Consider the following 13,409-nt stretch of genomic DNA (forward strand, 5'->3'; position numbering starts at 1 on the left):
ATCACAATGTGATGAAAGAAACCGTGGAAAGGGCCCCCAAGCAGGTCCAGCACGAAGACTGTTTTGCAACAGTTCGTCTGCCCACAGATAATCGGGCAGTGGGCGTCATCAATAAAGCGCGTTAACGAATCTAACATTCTTGATGTGAAGCATTGCGTCCATGATCACATAGAGATATACGTTTAACACGCCAGGATCTTCTCTCTCTTTTGTCAGCAGTATCGTAATCCCCTCGCTGGCGTTCTGAACGCGCCTCCCACTGCCATGCAGCTCGTCATCGTCGCTTGGCCAAAGGTCAAGCTAGAAGGCGTGCTTGTGCGTTAAGAACTCTTCCGGGGAGACGTCTGCCAGGCCTAAGTCTTTTACGACCCTGGACACCTCAGGGTCCCGCTTCTTAAAGGGTGAGCTGGCGAAGAACATCTGGATCTCGCCCCATTGCTGGTACGCCCGCATGCCCTGGCTGTACAGCTGATTGGGGACTCCTTCTATTGTGACTTCTACTTTGGTGATCTTTGGGTTGTAGAAGGATTCCGACCTCCTCCCCCACGGGGTTCTATTAGCCTCGAACAGCATGAGGATGCCCTTCATTGCTCTTGCTGGAGTGTTCAGGTTTATGTTCCAGAGAGTCTCAGACTTGTCCTTCACAAACTTTCGGTGGCGGAGGACGCGATCATACAGAATGGAGACGTGCCGGCAAACTGGGTGCGGATCTGTCTAGCGAGCTCCTCATCGGTGACCGTATCGAACTCCAGGCTGATGTTGTCGATGGTGTAAGTCGTGTCATCGTCTGTTGTCTTGATGACCCGGCTGTAATCGTTGAACGTCAGTTCGTACTCCAGTCGGTCGGCCAAGGCACTCTGGTACAGTGGCATGTGGCCATCTAGAAGCTCAAAGTCTAGCGGGATGTGGACCCGGCTGCCAAAGGCGCGAGCGATGGCTTTTTCTCCAGCATTATCGTTATTTGCGTCCTCCTCTCCGACTCGAAGTTTAGGCATGTTTTCGCTGCCGATACCTTGGTAGGCCGCATTACTCCGTTCGTTTTTGGTCAGCCATAAGTCGCCGTAGCAATGAAAACACATCAGAGTCGTCGATGGACATTACCTCATTCCCGCTGATTCTGATCGTGGTTTTCTTAACTACTGCGCGTCCGAGATTCCCGACCACTGTGGCGTTCGAGTCTTCTGAATTGATCGTGATCGAGAACGCTAAGCGCACGGTGCCGGGCACAATGACGTCATTTGCGCCGAGGTTGGGAAAGCGGACCAGGTGTTGTTGATTCTGGTCGATCGTACTCGGGTTGTTGGTGACGACCAAGGACTGCCGTACACCTTGTACCCCTGAGGCTTACGGAGTGTTCTGAAAGGGTTTAGCTTGCGTCCGTATGCATCCATTGTGTGCATTGAAAGTATACCTTGCAATGTTCAATAGGAGGACTATGGCAGACTTTGACTTAGATGATCCGGTGCCCGGCGACGCCCAAGAGGGCAACAACATCGACGACGAGCAGACCACTCTTCGTGCAGGTGTCCAGATCGGGGTGTATCCCGAGCATCAACTCATTGATGAGATCCTCAAAACCAATGAGGGAAGGCTGTTAGTGCCCGCCGTGAATGATTATTACGATGCCTTTGCGGAGGCGGATCCCAGCCTTACCCCCCCTCTATAGCTATTACGCGAAGTTTGAGCTTGACGAAGAAGGTAAACTGCGACTCAAGAATTACCCCAAGGTGGACATCATCAACAAACGAACAGGTAGACCGCTATCCCTCTCTACAGTCGCCCGGGAGCAGGGAATAACCGTCGTCTCCATTCTCACGGCAATTCGGATGGCGATCTCGACACTGGGGCTAGCGATAAAGTTGGCGCTGACTGGCGGGTCCGGCGGGGGCATCCAGCCAACACCACCTCCATCCCACGGGCGTGGTCTTAAAGAATGGGTGAGAAAGCATCTCCAGTCCCTGGCGCGCGCCCTTGGCAAGCTGGCTGGGAAGGCTGCCGCTGCGATTCCGGGTATTATTGGCAGTATTGTGTCCTGGCTACTGAACCTTCTCGGGAAAGCAGCTGGGTGGCTGGCCGATAATGTCTGGGCTCTAGTCATCGCAGTAGGTGGCCTAATGCTCGTGGCTGTTCGCCACGCATAGTTTAACGCATAGTCCACAGAAGCAGTAAGCCGATACCAACCCCAGCGACGACGATGGCTGTCTTCTCCGCATCGTGATTCTTTTCTGCGGTGGGTGGTCGGACGCTTTCTTGTGGCTCAACGAGGGAAGGTGGTGCGACTCTTTCTTGTGGATCAACGATCACGTGGGAAGGTGGGACGCTTTCTTGTGGCTCAACGATCCCGTGGAAAGGCGCCCGCTTGTGCAAAGTGGGCGGTACTTTAGCGTTCACACCCTCATTGGCGCCTAGCTTCTGGTCCTCTGTGGCCACGACAATTTTGTTCTTGTAGTTCGCCACATGGCCGATTGGCAGAAGCATGTCGCTGGGGGCCATATATAGGCCTATGTCATACACAAAGTCTACAGCACTCCCGGCATACTGTAGCACGTCCTGGTAGCGTTTGATACCAGACGGAAGGTCGATTGGAGAGGAAATAGCGTCTTCAACGTTCGCGGCAAACTTTTTTGGCGCGTCGAAGGCTGTGCCCGTACTTAGAATACGCGCCCATGTTTGCGCTTGGGCGCCTAAAATAGCCCACACGTATGTCCGGATGGAATCGTTTAGGCGCTCTACGCCCGGCTGCGTGAATCCTTGGGATTTGTCGGCAATGAACGACGCAAAAGCCTCCTGGGCGTCCTGCTCGACGTAGTCGACGTGGAGCGCTGAGGGCTTTCTAGAGAACGACATCCTGCTCGGATCGAAGGTCCCATCGCCAATGGGGCTGTAACCCGTTTTCGTGACATAGTAATATGCCACTCCGAGGTCGTGATTCACCCCCCTGCGCCTCCAGTCTGTGTGCTTATCTACGCAGAATTCCCTACAAATCCTCTCGTAGGCCCTCTCGTCGTGGGTTTTTTTGAATGTCGCCCACGCTCTGTCTTGCGGCAAGGGGGGGGGGGGGGGGGGGGCTGGATCTCTTCCAAGATCCGCCTAACTTGGTAATACACATGGAACGTGTGCAGGGCCCTTATTTGTTTGTCGGGGGCGAGAAGATGGTGTTTTACAGAGACGCCGCAGCGCGTGGTTGCGCACCAGACCTTGATGTTCACTTGGTTCTGCCAGAATTGCATAGGATTGGTGTTCCAGGCCCGAACAATGTTATTGCTGGTTACCTGTGGCAGCCGGTACAGCCAACACATCTGTCAACGGGACTGGAGAGGCCTTTTTTTCATCGATGTAGATGTTAAATCGCTGCTCTGCGTGGGTTTGGATACTATGAAATGCCCCGGCCTTGTAAGTGGCCTCTCTATTCAACTTGTAAGCCTCGCTGTTCATCGTGGCTAAAAATGTTCATCACATTGTTTGACATTCTAAATGGGGCACAGCACACGCTGCCTCATGCCCTGAACAACCTCGACGGCCGCCTTAAAACCGCCCTTCGCGAGACAACATTCTATCCAGCCTGGGTGAATATCCAAACCGGAGTGGGCTTCTTGTTTGAGGGCAAACGTGTTGAAGTGCCGACGGGCTACTACAATGTCTGTACGCTGGACATGGATATATGCCGCCCGCATGGGATTTCTTTGGGATTGAATGAAGCCACGGGCCGCTTAGTCCTTACCCTCCCTAGAAATACCTTCATAATACTCCAAGAGCTTGCCCCCATCTTAGGGTTCTCCGACGGGATTGCGCCCATAGGGGGGACTATGGAGGGTGAAAATCTACCTAACTTGGTCACACACAAAGAAGTCTTCGTGCATTTGGATGAACTGAGCACCTCAGAAACGTGAGAATAACCTCAGATTTCGGTGGCGGTTCAACACTACTTCAGGCCATCGCTGTGACTGGTGAAGGGATAAACTGCGGGAAGACGGTTTCATTTCCCAACCCACAGTACAAAGCCTTGCGGCACGACTATATAACGCACTTGACCGTGGCTCTTTTAGATAAAAACGGTAAGTATATTAATGTAGAGTTTCTCAGTGGTACCCTAGAAGTACAATGAGTATGGAGGACGCAGTCGGTACCAGGTCTGCGTGCCTGTGTTTAAGCGACTTGGCAGATGTGTCGGATTTCGAACTCGGAGGCTAGGATGGTGAAATCTACGCCTTCGAGTTTCAAAGTGGCGAGTACATCCGCAAAAAAATTGCGGGGAATCCTACCGCTTCGAAGTTAATCACATTTAATAACATTAAAAATGGGGTACATTACAAGCTGTCTCAAGCCCTTAACAACCTCGACGGCCGCCTTAAAACCGCCCTTCGCGAGGTAAAATTCTACCCGAACTTGGTGAATACACCCCCCGGAGTGGGCTTCTTGCTTGATGGTAAACGTTTTGAAGTGTCGACGGGCGACTACAATCTCTGTATACTGAACAAGATTATATTCCACCCGCGTGGGGTTTCTCTGGAAGTAAATGAAGACACGGGCCGCTTAGTCCTTACCCTCCCAGAAAATACCTTCATAATATTCCAAGAGCTTGCCTCCATCTTAGGGTTCTCCGACGGGATTGCGCCCATAGGGGGGATTATGGAGGGTGATGAGCCATCTAAATTTGTCCCGCAAAAAGAAATCTTAGTGCATTTAGATGAACTGAACACCTCACAAAACGTGAGAATATCCTCAGAATACAGGGGCGGTTCCACACTACTTCAGGCCATCGACTTGTCTGATCTAGGGATTAAGTGCTTGAAGACATTTTCATTTCCCAACCCACAGTACAAAGCCTTGCTCGCCGACAATATAACGTATTTGACCTTATCGTTTTTAGACAAACACGGCCGGCGTATGCATGTAGGGAAAATTAGTGCTATCCTAAAAATACAATAAGCATGATGGACGCAGCCAGTCCCAGGTCTGCGTGCCTGTCTTTAAGCGACTTGGCTGATGTGTCGAAGTTCGAACTTCAAGGCCAGGAAGGTAAAATCTACGCCTTCGAGTTTCAAAGTGGCAAGTACATCCGCAAAAAGATTACGGGGCAAGCAGAACCTGCCACGTTTGCTTCCCTTCAAGATGTCTCATCCTCTGTAGAGCAAGAGCGCAGGTCGCCTTCTGAGGTGGTTGAAGAACAAAAACTCTCATTAATTCGCTTTGAAGACCGCTTTGTTCTTACAAGCGCTCGCGACCCCGATTGGTTTGTAGATGTGAAGGTGACCCCGATGACGGTCCAGGCCGACGGGTCCCTGGTGAAAAAAGTTTTTAACTCCGAAGCCTCTTTCGTGTCGTGGGTACCAACCAGCGAGTGTCATATAGCTTTGGGTGGAAAAGGTTACTTCACACTATCTGCGGCGCCGGGTGTAGAGGCCGTGCGTCTTAGCGCGCACTCCATATCTACGGCCATGCTACGAATAAACCCTGGATCTATACTTATCTTCAAGATCATACTTGGCGCGGCCTCTCAGCGCCGTTCCTCCTTGATTACCGGGGTGAGACTAAAGTGGCCTACAGAGCACGATGGAAAGTAGATCAGACTTATGATCAAATTACAGGCCCAGGGCGATCCAGTCATCCGGAGCTCTCTCGAGGATATACGGGTCTTTGCAGGGAGCGATGACGGTCTCAATGACATCAATTTAGAGTCCGGTATAAGACTTTGCAGCTTTCGTGTTAGTATTCCCGATGACGATTTAGAGTTTACCGACGTTGTTGATTCGTAGGACGGACAATATGGGACGACTGTACCCAGCGATCACGGATGAAGAGCCGACGGGTGACCACCCCTTGACCCCGACCGCGCCGATGGTTGAAAACCACCCGGAGGGCGTGGAGCACGCCCATCGCCTGCAGTATATCAGCGAAATACAGAGGCAGCTTGAATCTGAGCGAGATCTCCGCCGGGCCATGTGCAAAAAGTACCGGCGCGGTGTCTTAGCCGCCGAGGCCCTTGATTCGGCCATGCTCACGGCCGGTTTGGGACTAGGGGTTGCAGGTGTGGGACTACTCACAACAATAATTCTAGCCCCTGCTGTCCTGGCTATGGAAGCTGCGGCCATAGCTTGCGGTGTCTTAAATGCCGCCGGAAAATTCGTTAGCCGCCGACTTCACGCAAAGGCCAAGAAACATAACGATATACGGCTGTTGGCTGAGGCCAAACTTAACAACATCCGTCCGCAGGTATCTACGACATTACCTGATGGTGTTATTTTGGACGTAGAATACAGGCAAGTCGTTCAGGAGCTCCAGAACTACTCTGATCTGAAGCAGGAGATACGCGCTAAGTCTCGTAAGACATTCAACGCCGTAGAGATCGATGAAAGCACGAAAAGACAGCTTATAGATCGCGGTCGAAAACTAGCTCGGCAAGAGCTGAAAAACGCTCTTTCCGAATGATGTTCTGGGGGTTAGGGTTGTTGCCTTATTAGCTCGGGCAGCAGCCGGTTTTCATAATACTGCCGAATGGGCTCGGGGTGATCCACCGAAGCGCACACGTCATTGGTGAAGAGCTTTAGCACGAGCAGCCGGCCCGCGTTGACGCGTCCGTCTTCAAACATGCTGTGGGTGACTTCTTTGTAGCCTCGCAAGTCTTGCACCGTGCCGACTAACTTCGCCCAAATAGGCTGGCTGGTCGTTTCCATCGCGGGAGATCCCATGATTATTCATTTTATTCGCTGTATACCTAATAAGAAATTTCGATAGCCATCAGGCCCTCCGCTGGGGGCCTCTATTTGCCAAGGAGAGGGTGTGCCAGAACCTATACTACTATACTTATATCTTTTCACGAGAAGGTGCTGGGGGCCTCTATTTTGTTCTGGGGAGGGCCCAGGGGGAGGGTGTGCCAGAACTCCTATTCTGTATACTACTCCACTCTGTTCATCCCCTTGAGCAGTCCCGCAGTATGTTACTTACATATTATTAGCCAATAGCTATGCTGCAACGTCATTAATATTAATACAGGGGAGCTGATCATGTGATGTAAACATACACGTGCTATGATGTAAACAAATGCACGTGGCAAACTATGACAATATCACATCCCCCTTCTTTTGAAGAAAAGCTAGTGGTATTACATTCTTTAACAAACTTCGATTCTAAAGGACTGCCCAAGTATACATTTCAAATGCAGCAAATTTCAATTTAAAACAAAATAGAATACATTGCAAACTGTAAGTATTTGTAGAGTCAGTTTGATATTTAAAACTTGAGTTGGAGTCAAACGTCAAATGATATCCGTGGTTCACCAGGTTTTAAAGCTAAAAACAAATTTATCCATCCATTAAACTTTCATAAGAATATCAAGATCACACAATTCGGAACAATTGTTTCGGAGCAAATAAAATTATCATAGCACTTTGAATCATCCAAATCCATGAATCTGTGTGGTGGAAAAACTGAACCTATCTGTAAATGCATCACTCATTTCAATGCCGAGGAATGAGAGAATCCAATGAACTGAATAGAATGCACACATTAATCACTGATTCACAAATTCACTGCTGGAACTGGAATTTGCATTCTGACTGAGATGTGCAACTGAGAGCAAAACAAACTGTGCTCACAATAACTAACACACACACACTTCCACTTTATCCTGTTATGAAATCAGATAAAACCTTGGGCTTAATAAGTGGACCAAAACGTGAGAACTGTGAAGTTTGTGGGGTGTCAGGTGGTTTCGGAGTCTGAGGAGGAGTTAGGTTTTTCAGCGGTGGGGGTGTGGAGCCTGTTGATTTGTTGTTCGGACTGTTAGCTAGCGGGGCTGGTTTGGACGGAATGATGCGACGACGGTTCCATTGATAATTTCCACCATCAGATGTGGAGACAATATATGATCGTTGTATCCCGGCTACTTTTCTCACTATCGCTGGTTTCCATTTCCCACTGAGTTGTTCCATCTACACACCCTCTCCTTCCTTTAATGTTTTTTGAGATTGGGTGTTACGGTTGTAGTATTTCTGTGAAAGTCGCCTTTGTACATCTTTTACGTTTTGTACAGATGGACGGAGCCGTTTTTGTTGGACTGGGAGGTTGTCTCGAAGATGACGACTCATTAGGAGTTGAGCTGGTGTAGCGGTTCCATTAGTGGGTGTATTCCTGTAGACTAACGGACCATGTACGGGTCAGTACCATCGGTCTGGGCTTTCTTCATGATCCGTTTTGCTATACCGACATACTTTTCAGCAAGTTCGTTAGATTGGTGATGGTGGGGGCTGTTCATGGTGTGCTTGAAACCCCATTCTGCAGCGAATCTTTTGAATTCTGCAGATGTGTATTGGCTTCCATTGTCTGATATCAGTTCTTCACATATGCCGTGCCGGGCAAATATTGATTTCATGTGATTGATGACACTCTTGGCGGTGATCTTAGGTAACAGGCTGACCTCAAAAATAGTGACCATAATAATCAGCCACAATGAGATAGTTATGGTTGTGCCACTCAAGGAGGTCTGTGGCTAACAATTTCCATGGACAGTTTGGTATCGGCGGTGACATCATCGGTTCCTTCGGTAGGGAGGATCTGTGTTCAAGACGTGTGCTACATCTGTTCACATAGTCCTCAATTTGTAAACACATGTGCGGCCAGTAGAGAAATTCTCTAGCAAGTCGTTTGCAAAGTTCCATGCCGAAATGTCCTGCATGTATCCGTTGCAGCATGTCGACATGCATCACAATTTTTTCACTTTTGTACACTATGCCATTCAATACAGTCAGTTCGTCTCGCACATGCCAAAATTCTCTCAGATCAGCGCCCACTTGTTTTTTAGTCTGTGGCCAGCCTCTGTGAATGACATATTTAAGTTTGATGAGAGTTTGATCCTTCTGTGCTTCCGATTTGATTTTTTCCAATTTTTGATCAGTTACTGGGATCCGCTCGAATACTGCATGAACGTGCTCTTCCAAGGTTGGATCTTCATGTGCGTCGTGTCCAGATTTGTAATTTCTCGAGAGTGTGTCCGCAATCGGAATTTCCTTTCCGGGACAAAAAACTACGTTTAAATCGTAAAGCTGTAAGTGCAGCGTCATGCGCTGTAGTCTGGTTGGTGCTGAAGCCAGTGGTTTGCGCATGATTATCTCAAGCGGCTTGTGATCACTGTGTATTGTCACTTGTTTTCCATAGATATAAGAATAAAACTTCTCACACCAAAACTGAATTGCCAACATTTCTTTCTTTATCTGTGCATAGTTTTGCTGTGTCGGCGTAAGTGCTCGTGAGGCGTAGGCAACTGGTTTGTCTTCTTGAAGAATGACTGCGCCAAGGCCTGATTTTGACGCGTCTACTTGGAGGGTGACGTCCTTGGTGACGTCATAGCATGCTAACACCGGTCTTGGTGTTCGCGTGATGATGGATTTCACCTGTTCAAATGTTTTGTCACAATTTGCGTCCCATACCCTATCAACATCTTCTTTTAAGAGCTCTCTTGTTGGAGCTGTGGGTGTGGCAAGTCCTGGGGCAAACTTGGTGAGGTAGTTGATCATACCCATCACCGTTTCCAGTTCCTTTTTCGAGGTAGGGGTCGGCATCTGTTCAGTCGCTTTAATCTTGTCTGGGTCAGGTTTCAGACCTTCCGACGTGAGAGTGTGTCCGTAGAACTTTGTCTCTGTGACCCCAATTTCCATTTTTGCAGAATTCAGGTGCAAGTTTTTGTCACGGCATCTCTGAAGTAGTTCTCTGAGTCGCTCGTCGTGCAGTCCTCTAATTGGTGCGTAGACCAGAATGTCATCAACCAAGACCTCAACGCCGTCAAGACCTTCCAGGGCTTCATGTGCTTTCTTTTGAAAGATTTCCTGGGCTGATACAAGGCCAAAAGGTAAGCGTGTAAATGCCCACCTGCCAAAGGGAGAGTTAAATGTTGTGAGTTTACTACTTTCATCATCTAGCTGGATCTGCCAGTACCCAGATTTTGCGTCGAGCCGACTAAAGTACTTCGCACCTGCCAGTTTATGTGTTATGTCCTCGCATTATGTTTTCGTTCAAATTTTTCGGGTCGATACATATTTGCGATCTTTTTTCGCGACGGCCACCATTGAGCTTACCCATTCTGTGGGCTCGTCAATGGCTCTGATAACGCCCATTGTCTCCAGTCGTTTTAGTTCATTCTTGACACGATCCCTTAATGCTACGGGGACACGCCGTGGTGCGTGTACAACTGGTAGTGCGTTGTCTTTGAGTCTAATTTTAGCTTTTCCTGGAAGACAACCAAGCTCTGTGAAGATATCCTTATTCTCCTTGACCACTGATTCCTTAGTCAAAAACGGCTTTGTGATTGGTCGATCAATTGTGATAACCACTTTCACCAGGTGTAGCAGCTTACAGACATTGAAACCTAGGAGGGGTTTCGCTGGGCTATCCAAAACTACAAACTCTAAGTTCTGAATAATGTTTTTGTACTTACATAATACCGTGCAATTACCTGTGACTTTGAGTTGATTACCACCATATCCTGACAACTTGGGAAGAAAGTGTGTTTGTAAAGGTACTTCGCTCGACAGTAGTCTTTTGTATGTTTCTGTGGGAATGCAGTTTACCTGTGCTACAGTATCCAGTTTACACCTGAGAGTTTTGCCTGTGTTTCTTAATTCAATGTTTGCATAAGCTTCATTTTCGTTGTTTTCAGTTTTGTTAACTGTACCTAAAATACCACATTGTCTTCAGTGTCATGATTATCTTCACAAACAGCATGAGCTTATTTAGACCTACACATTCTCCTGAAATGATTTTTGATGCCACATTTCATACAATTTTTTTCCCATTGCCGGGCAAGTTTCTGACTTCTTATGTTCATATCCACACCGACCACACTGAGAATTGTCCTGCTTGTCATGTGTGTGACGTTTCAGAAACTTCTTAAATTTCTGTTGGTTTTGTCCCTGAAATTTCTGTTGACCAGTTTTGAATTTATTCTTTCCAAATTTATTCTCAAATTTTAGCTCGTGGACTTCATCGGGAGTTTTGTTCACCACTTTCAATTGTTCACGTGATATTTCATGAGCCCTGGCAATTTGTGTTGTTTTTTCTAGAATCAGATCATCTTTTAAGAGGAGTTTTTCCTGAACTTCATATGAATTTGAGCCCATGAGAATCCTGTCTTCAATCATGTCGTCTAGATCATGAAAACTACAGTCACGGTCAATGAGTTTTAGCTGAGTGACCCATTCGTCTATCGATTCGGACTGACCTTGACCCCGTTGATAAAATAACTTACGTTGTACTGACGTGTTTTTCTTCGGGCTGCAGTAGTACTCGAAAAGTTCAAACAGTTTCTCTGGCTTTTTAGAATCTTCCTCTGAAATTTCACCACTAGAACGCCATGCTCTACAAATGTCTCTGCCTTTTTGTCCGATATTTATCAAGAACTGTGCGGCTTTTTGCTCCGCTTCCCACTTGTCTGCATCCGGTCCGGTGAACACTAGGTGCATCAGTTCCTTCCATCGTGACCAGTTTTGTGCAACATTACCGCTGATGAAATCCATGGGAGACATCTGTTTCACGTTTGCTGCCATCTCGAGGGTTCTTCTGAACTACTGACACCATGTAATACTTTTATGTTACCGTCTATTGACGTAAGAAAGTATAAGTAAATAAAGGTCTCGAAACAGCGTCTCCTTTCAGATAGTCAGTCTATTCCACTCGGTTCATCCCCTTGAGCAGTCCCGCAGTATGTTACTTACATGTTATTAACCAATAGCTATGCTGCAACGTCATGAATATTAATACAGGGGAGCTGATCATGTAATGTAAACATACACGTGCTATGATGCAAATAAATGTGCGTGGCAAACTATGACAATATCACAGATTCATTTTATGTTATTGTTCATAGAGCCTTTTTAAGTAGTCAGCATTTTATTTAAACCTGTGCTAAAGGGTTTTAGCATCTAATCTTTCCCTATGTTCCTGCTCATTTTTAATCAGCCTTACATGACGAGATCCTGTTTGACTATATGAAACGAAGAAAGCGAAATAATAGAAGTGCATAAGCATATTGCTGAATACTGTTTGTGTGGGTAAGAACTTAAGTTATTATTTTTATTTATTTATTTTTTTGATTGCTGTTTTACGCCGTACTCAAGAATAATTCACTTTTACGACGGTGGTTATAATTATGGTGGGAGGAAACCGGGCTGGCACCCAGGACCATTCGCAGGTTGCTTCCAGACCTTTTCCTTTTTAATCCTAATTCAATCCAGACATAGCATGTTAACAAAAACCATAAGAGAAGAAAGGGTATGTGCAAGAATAACATTTATGTATGTACACTTGGGATTTAATGTCGTACTGAACAATTTTTCAGTCGAGGAACACGTTTGTGTACATATACTGTGTATCTTCTTGTGGCAGGACAAGTCCGTGGCCTCTCATTCACTGAAGTAAAGTCACCTTCGTTTCAGTCTATCAAATCACATTTTCCCGAGAGTAAAGGTCAGTGACATGTCCGTGAATGTTCTAATCTAACATCACCCATGGAAGAAAGCATCTTCCTGTCAGTAAGGCTGATACTTTACTGTACAGAAGAAAATGTTGAGAAACCTACTCATTCGACAGCCATTGGAACTGCGGTCGCCCTGGAGATTTTCAGCCAATCATTACAAGTGTGTATTTTCTTGTTATGCAAGGTGGCATCCAATTCCTTCTTTAAAAAAACATTATGCAACTGCAGTTATGTGACCTGCTTTTATCAAAACGAACACGCAATATACCCTGTGTTGTTGTTTGCTCAATACTTTCTATCATGCCCATATTTCCTCAAAATGACCGTTCCAACGATAGCCTTTAACAAATAGATGTTCAGGGAGATATTTGTTAAGCTAGCATTTCTACGTCTACTGTGGAATGAAATTGTTCCATGCATATTGAACAAAAATACAAACACAACACTCAAAAATACTGTTTTTCAAAGGGGGCATAAAATGGCTTAGCAAACGGGGCTGAGCAATACACTTCCATTACTGATCGAAACGGACAACAAGATGGTAACCTGGTGAGATTGTCATTGTGACTTGCGGAATGTTTTCCTACTACTGGTTCATTCTCTGCAAAGTGAGTAAATTACAGTGTGAAAATTGTACAAAATAAAATTTCGGTATCATTGCTTTTGAGATCATTTTTAGATAGTCTAATATATTGGGCGAAAGTGAATACGCTTTACAGATAAGCACAGTATGCGAATCACAGAATTTGTTTTGAGCGTTCGTTAAATGTCCATTCGTTAGAGTGTTTAATATCGGTAATCTTCTGACCTGTAAGTAGAAGTAAAACTTTAATGTTATGCCACACAACTTTAATTCGGAACAGGAAAACACGTGTTTAGTTAGAGTTTCTGACATGCACCCGTCACATGCACATTGGTAGAAAGATACATTTTTTGTACGTAT

Source organism: Liolophura sinensis, unplaced genomic scaffold (genome assembly GCF_032854445.1).
Source record: "Liolophura sinensis isolate JHLJ2023 unplaced genomic scaffold, CUHK_Ljap_v2 scaffold_30, whole genome shotgun sequence".
NCBI lineage: Eukaryota > Metazoa > Mollusca > Polyplacophora > Chitonida > Chitonidae > Liolophura > Liolophura sinensis.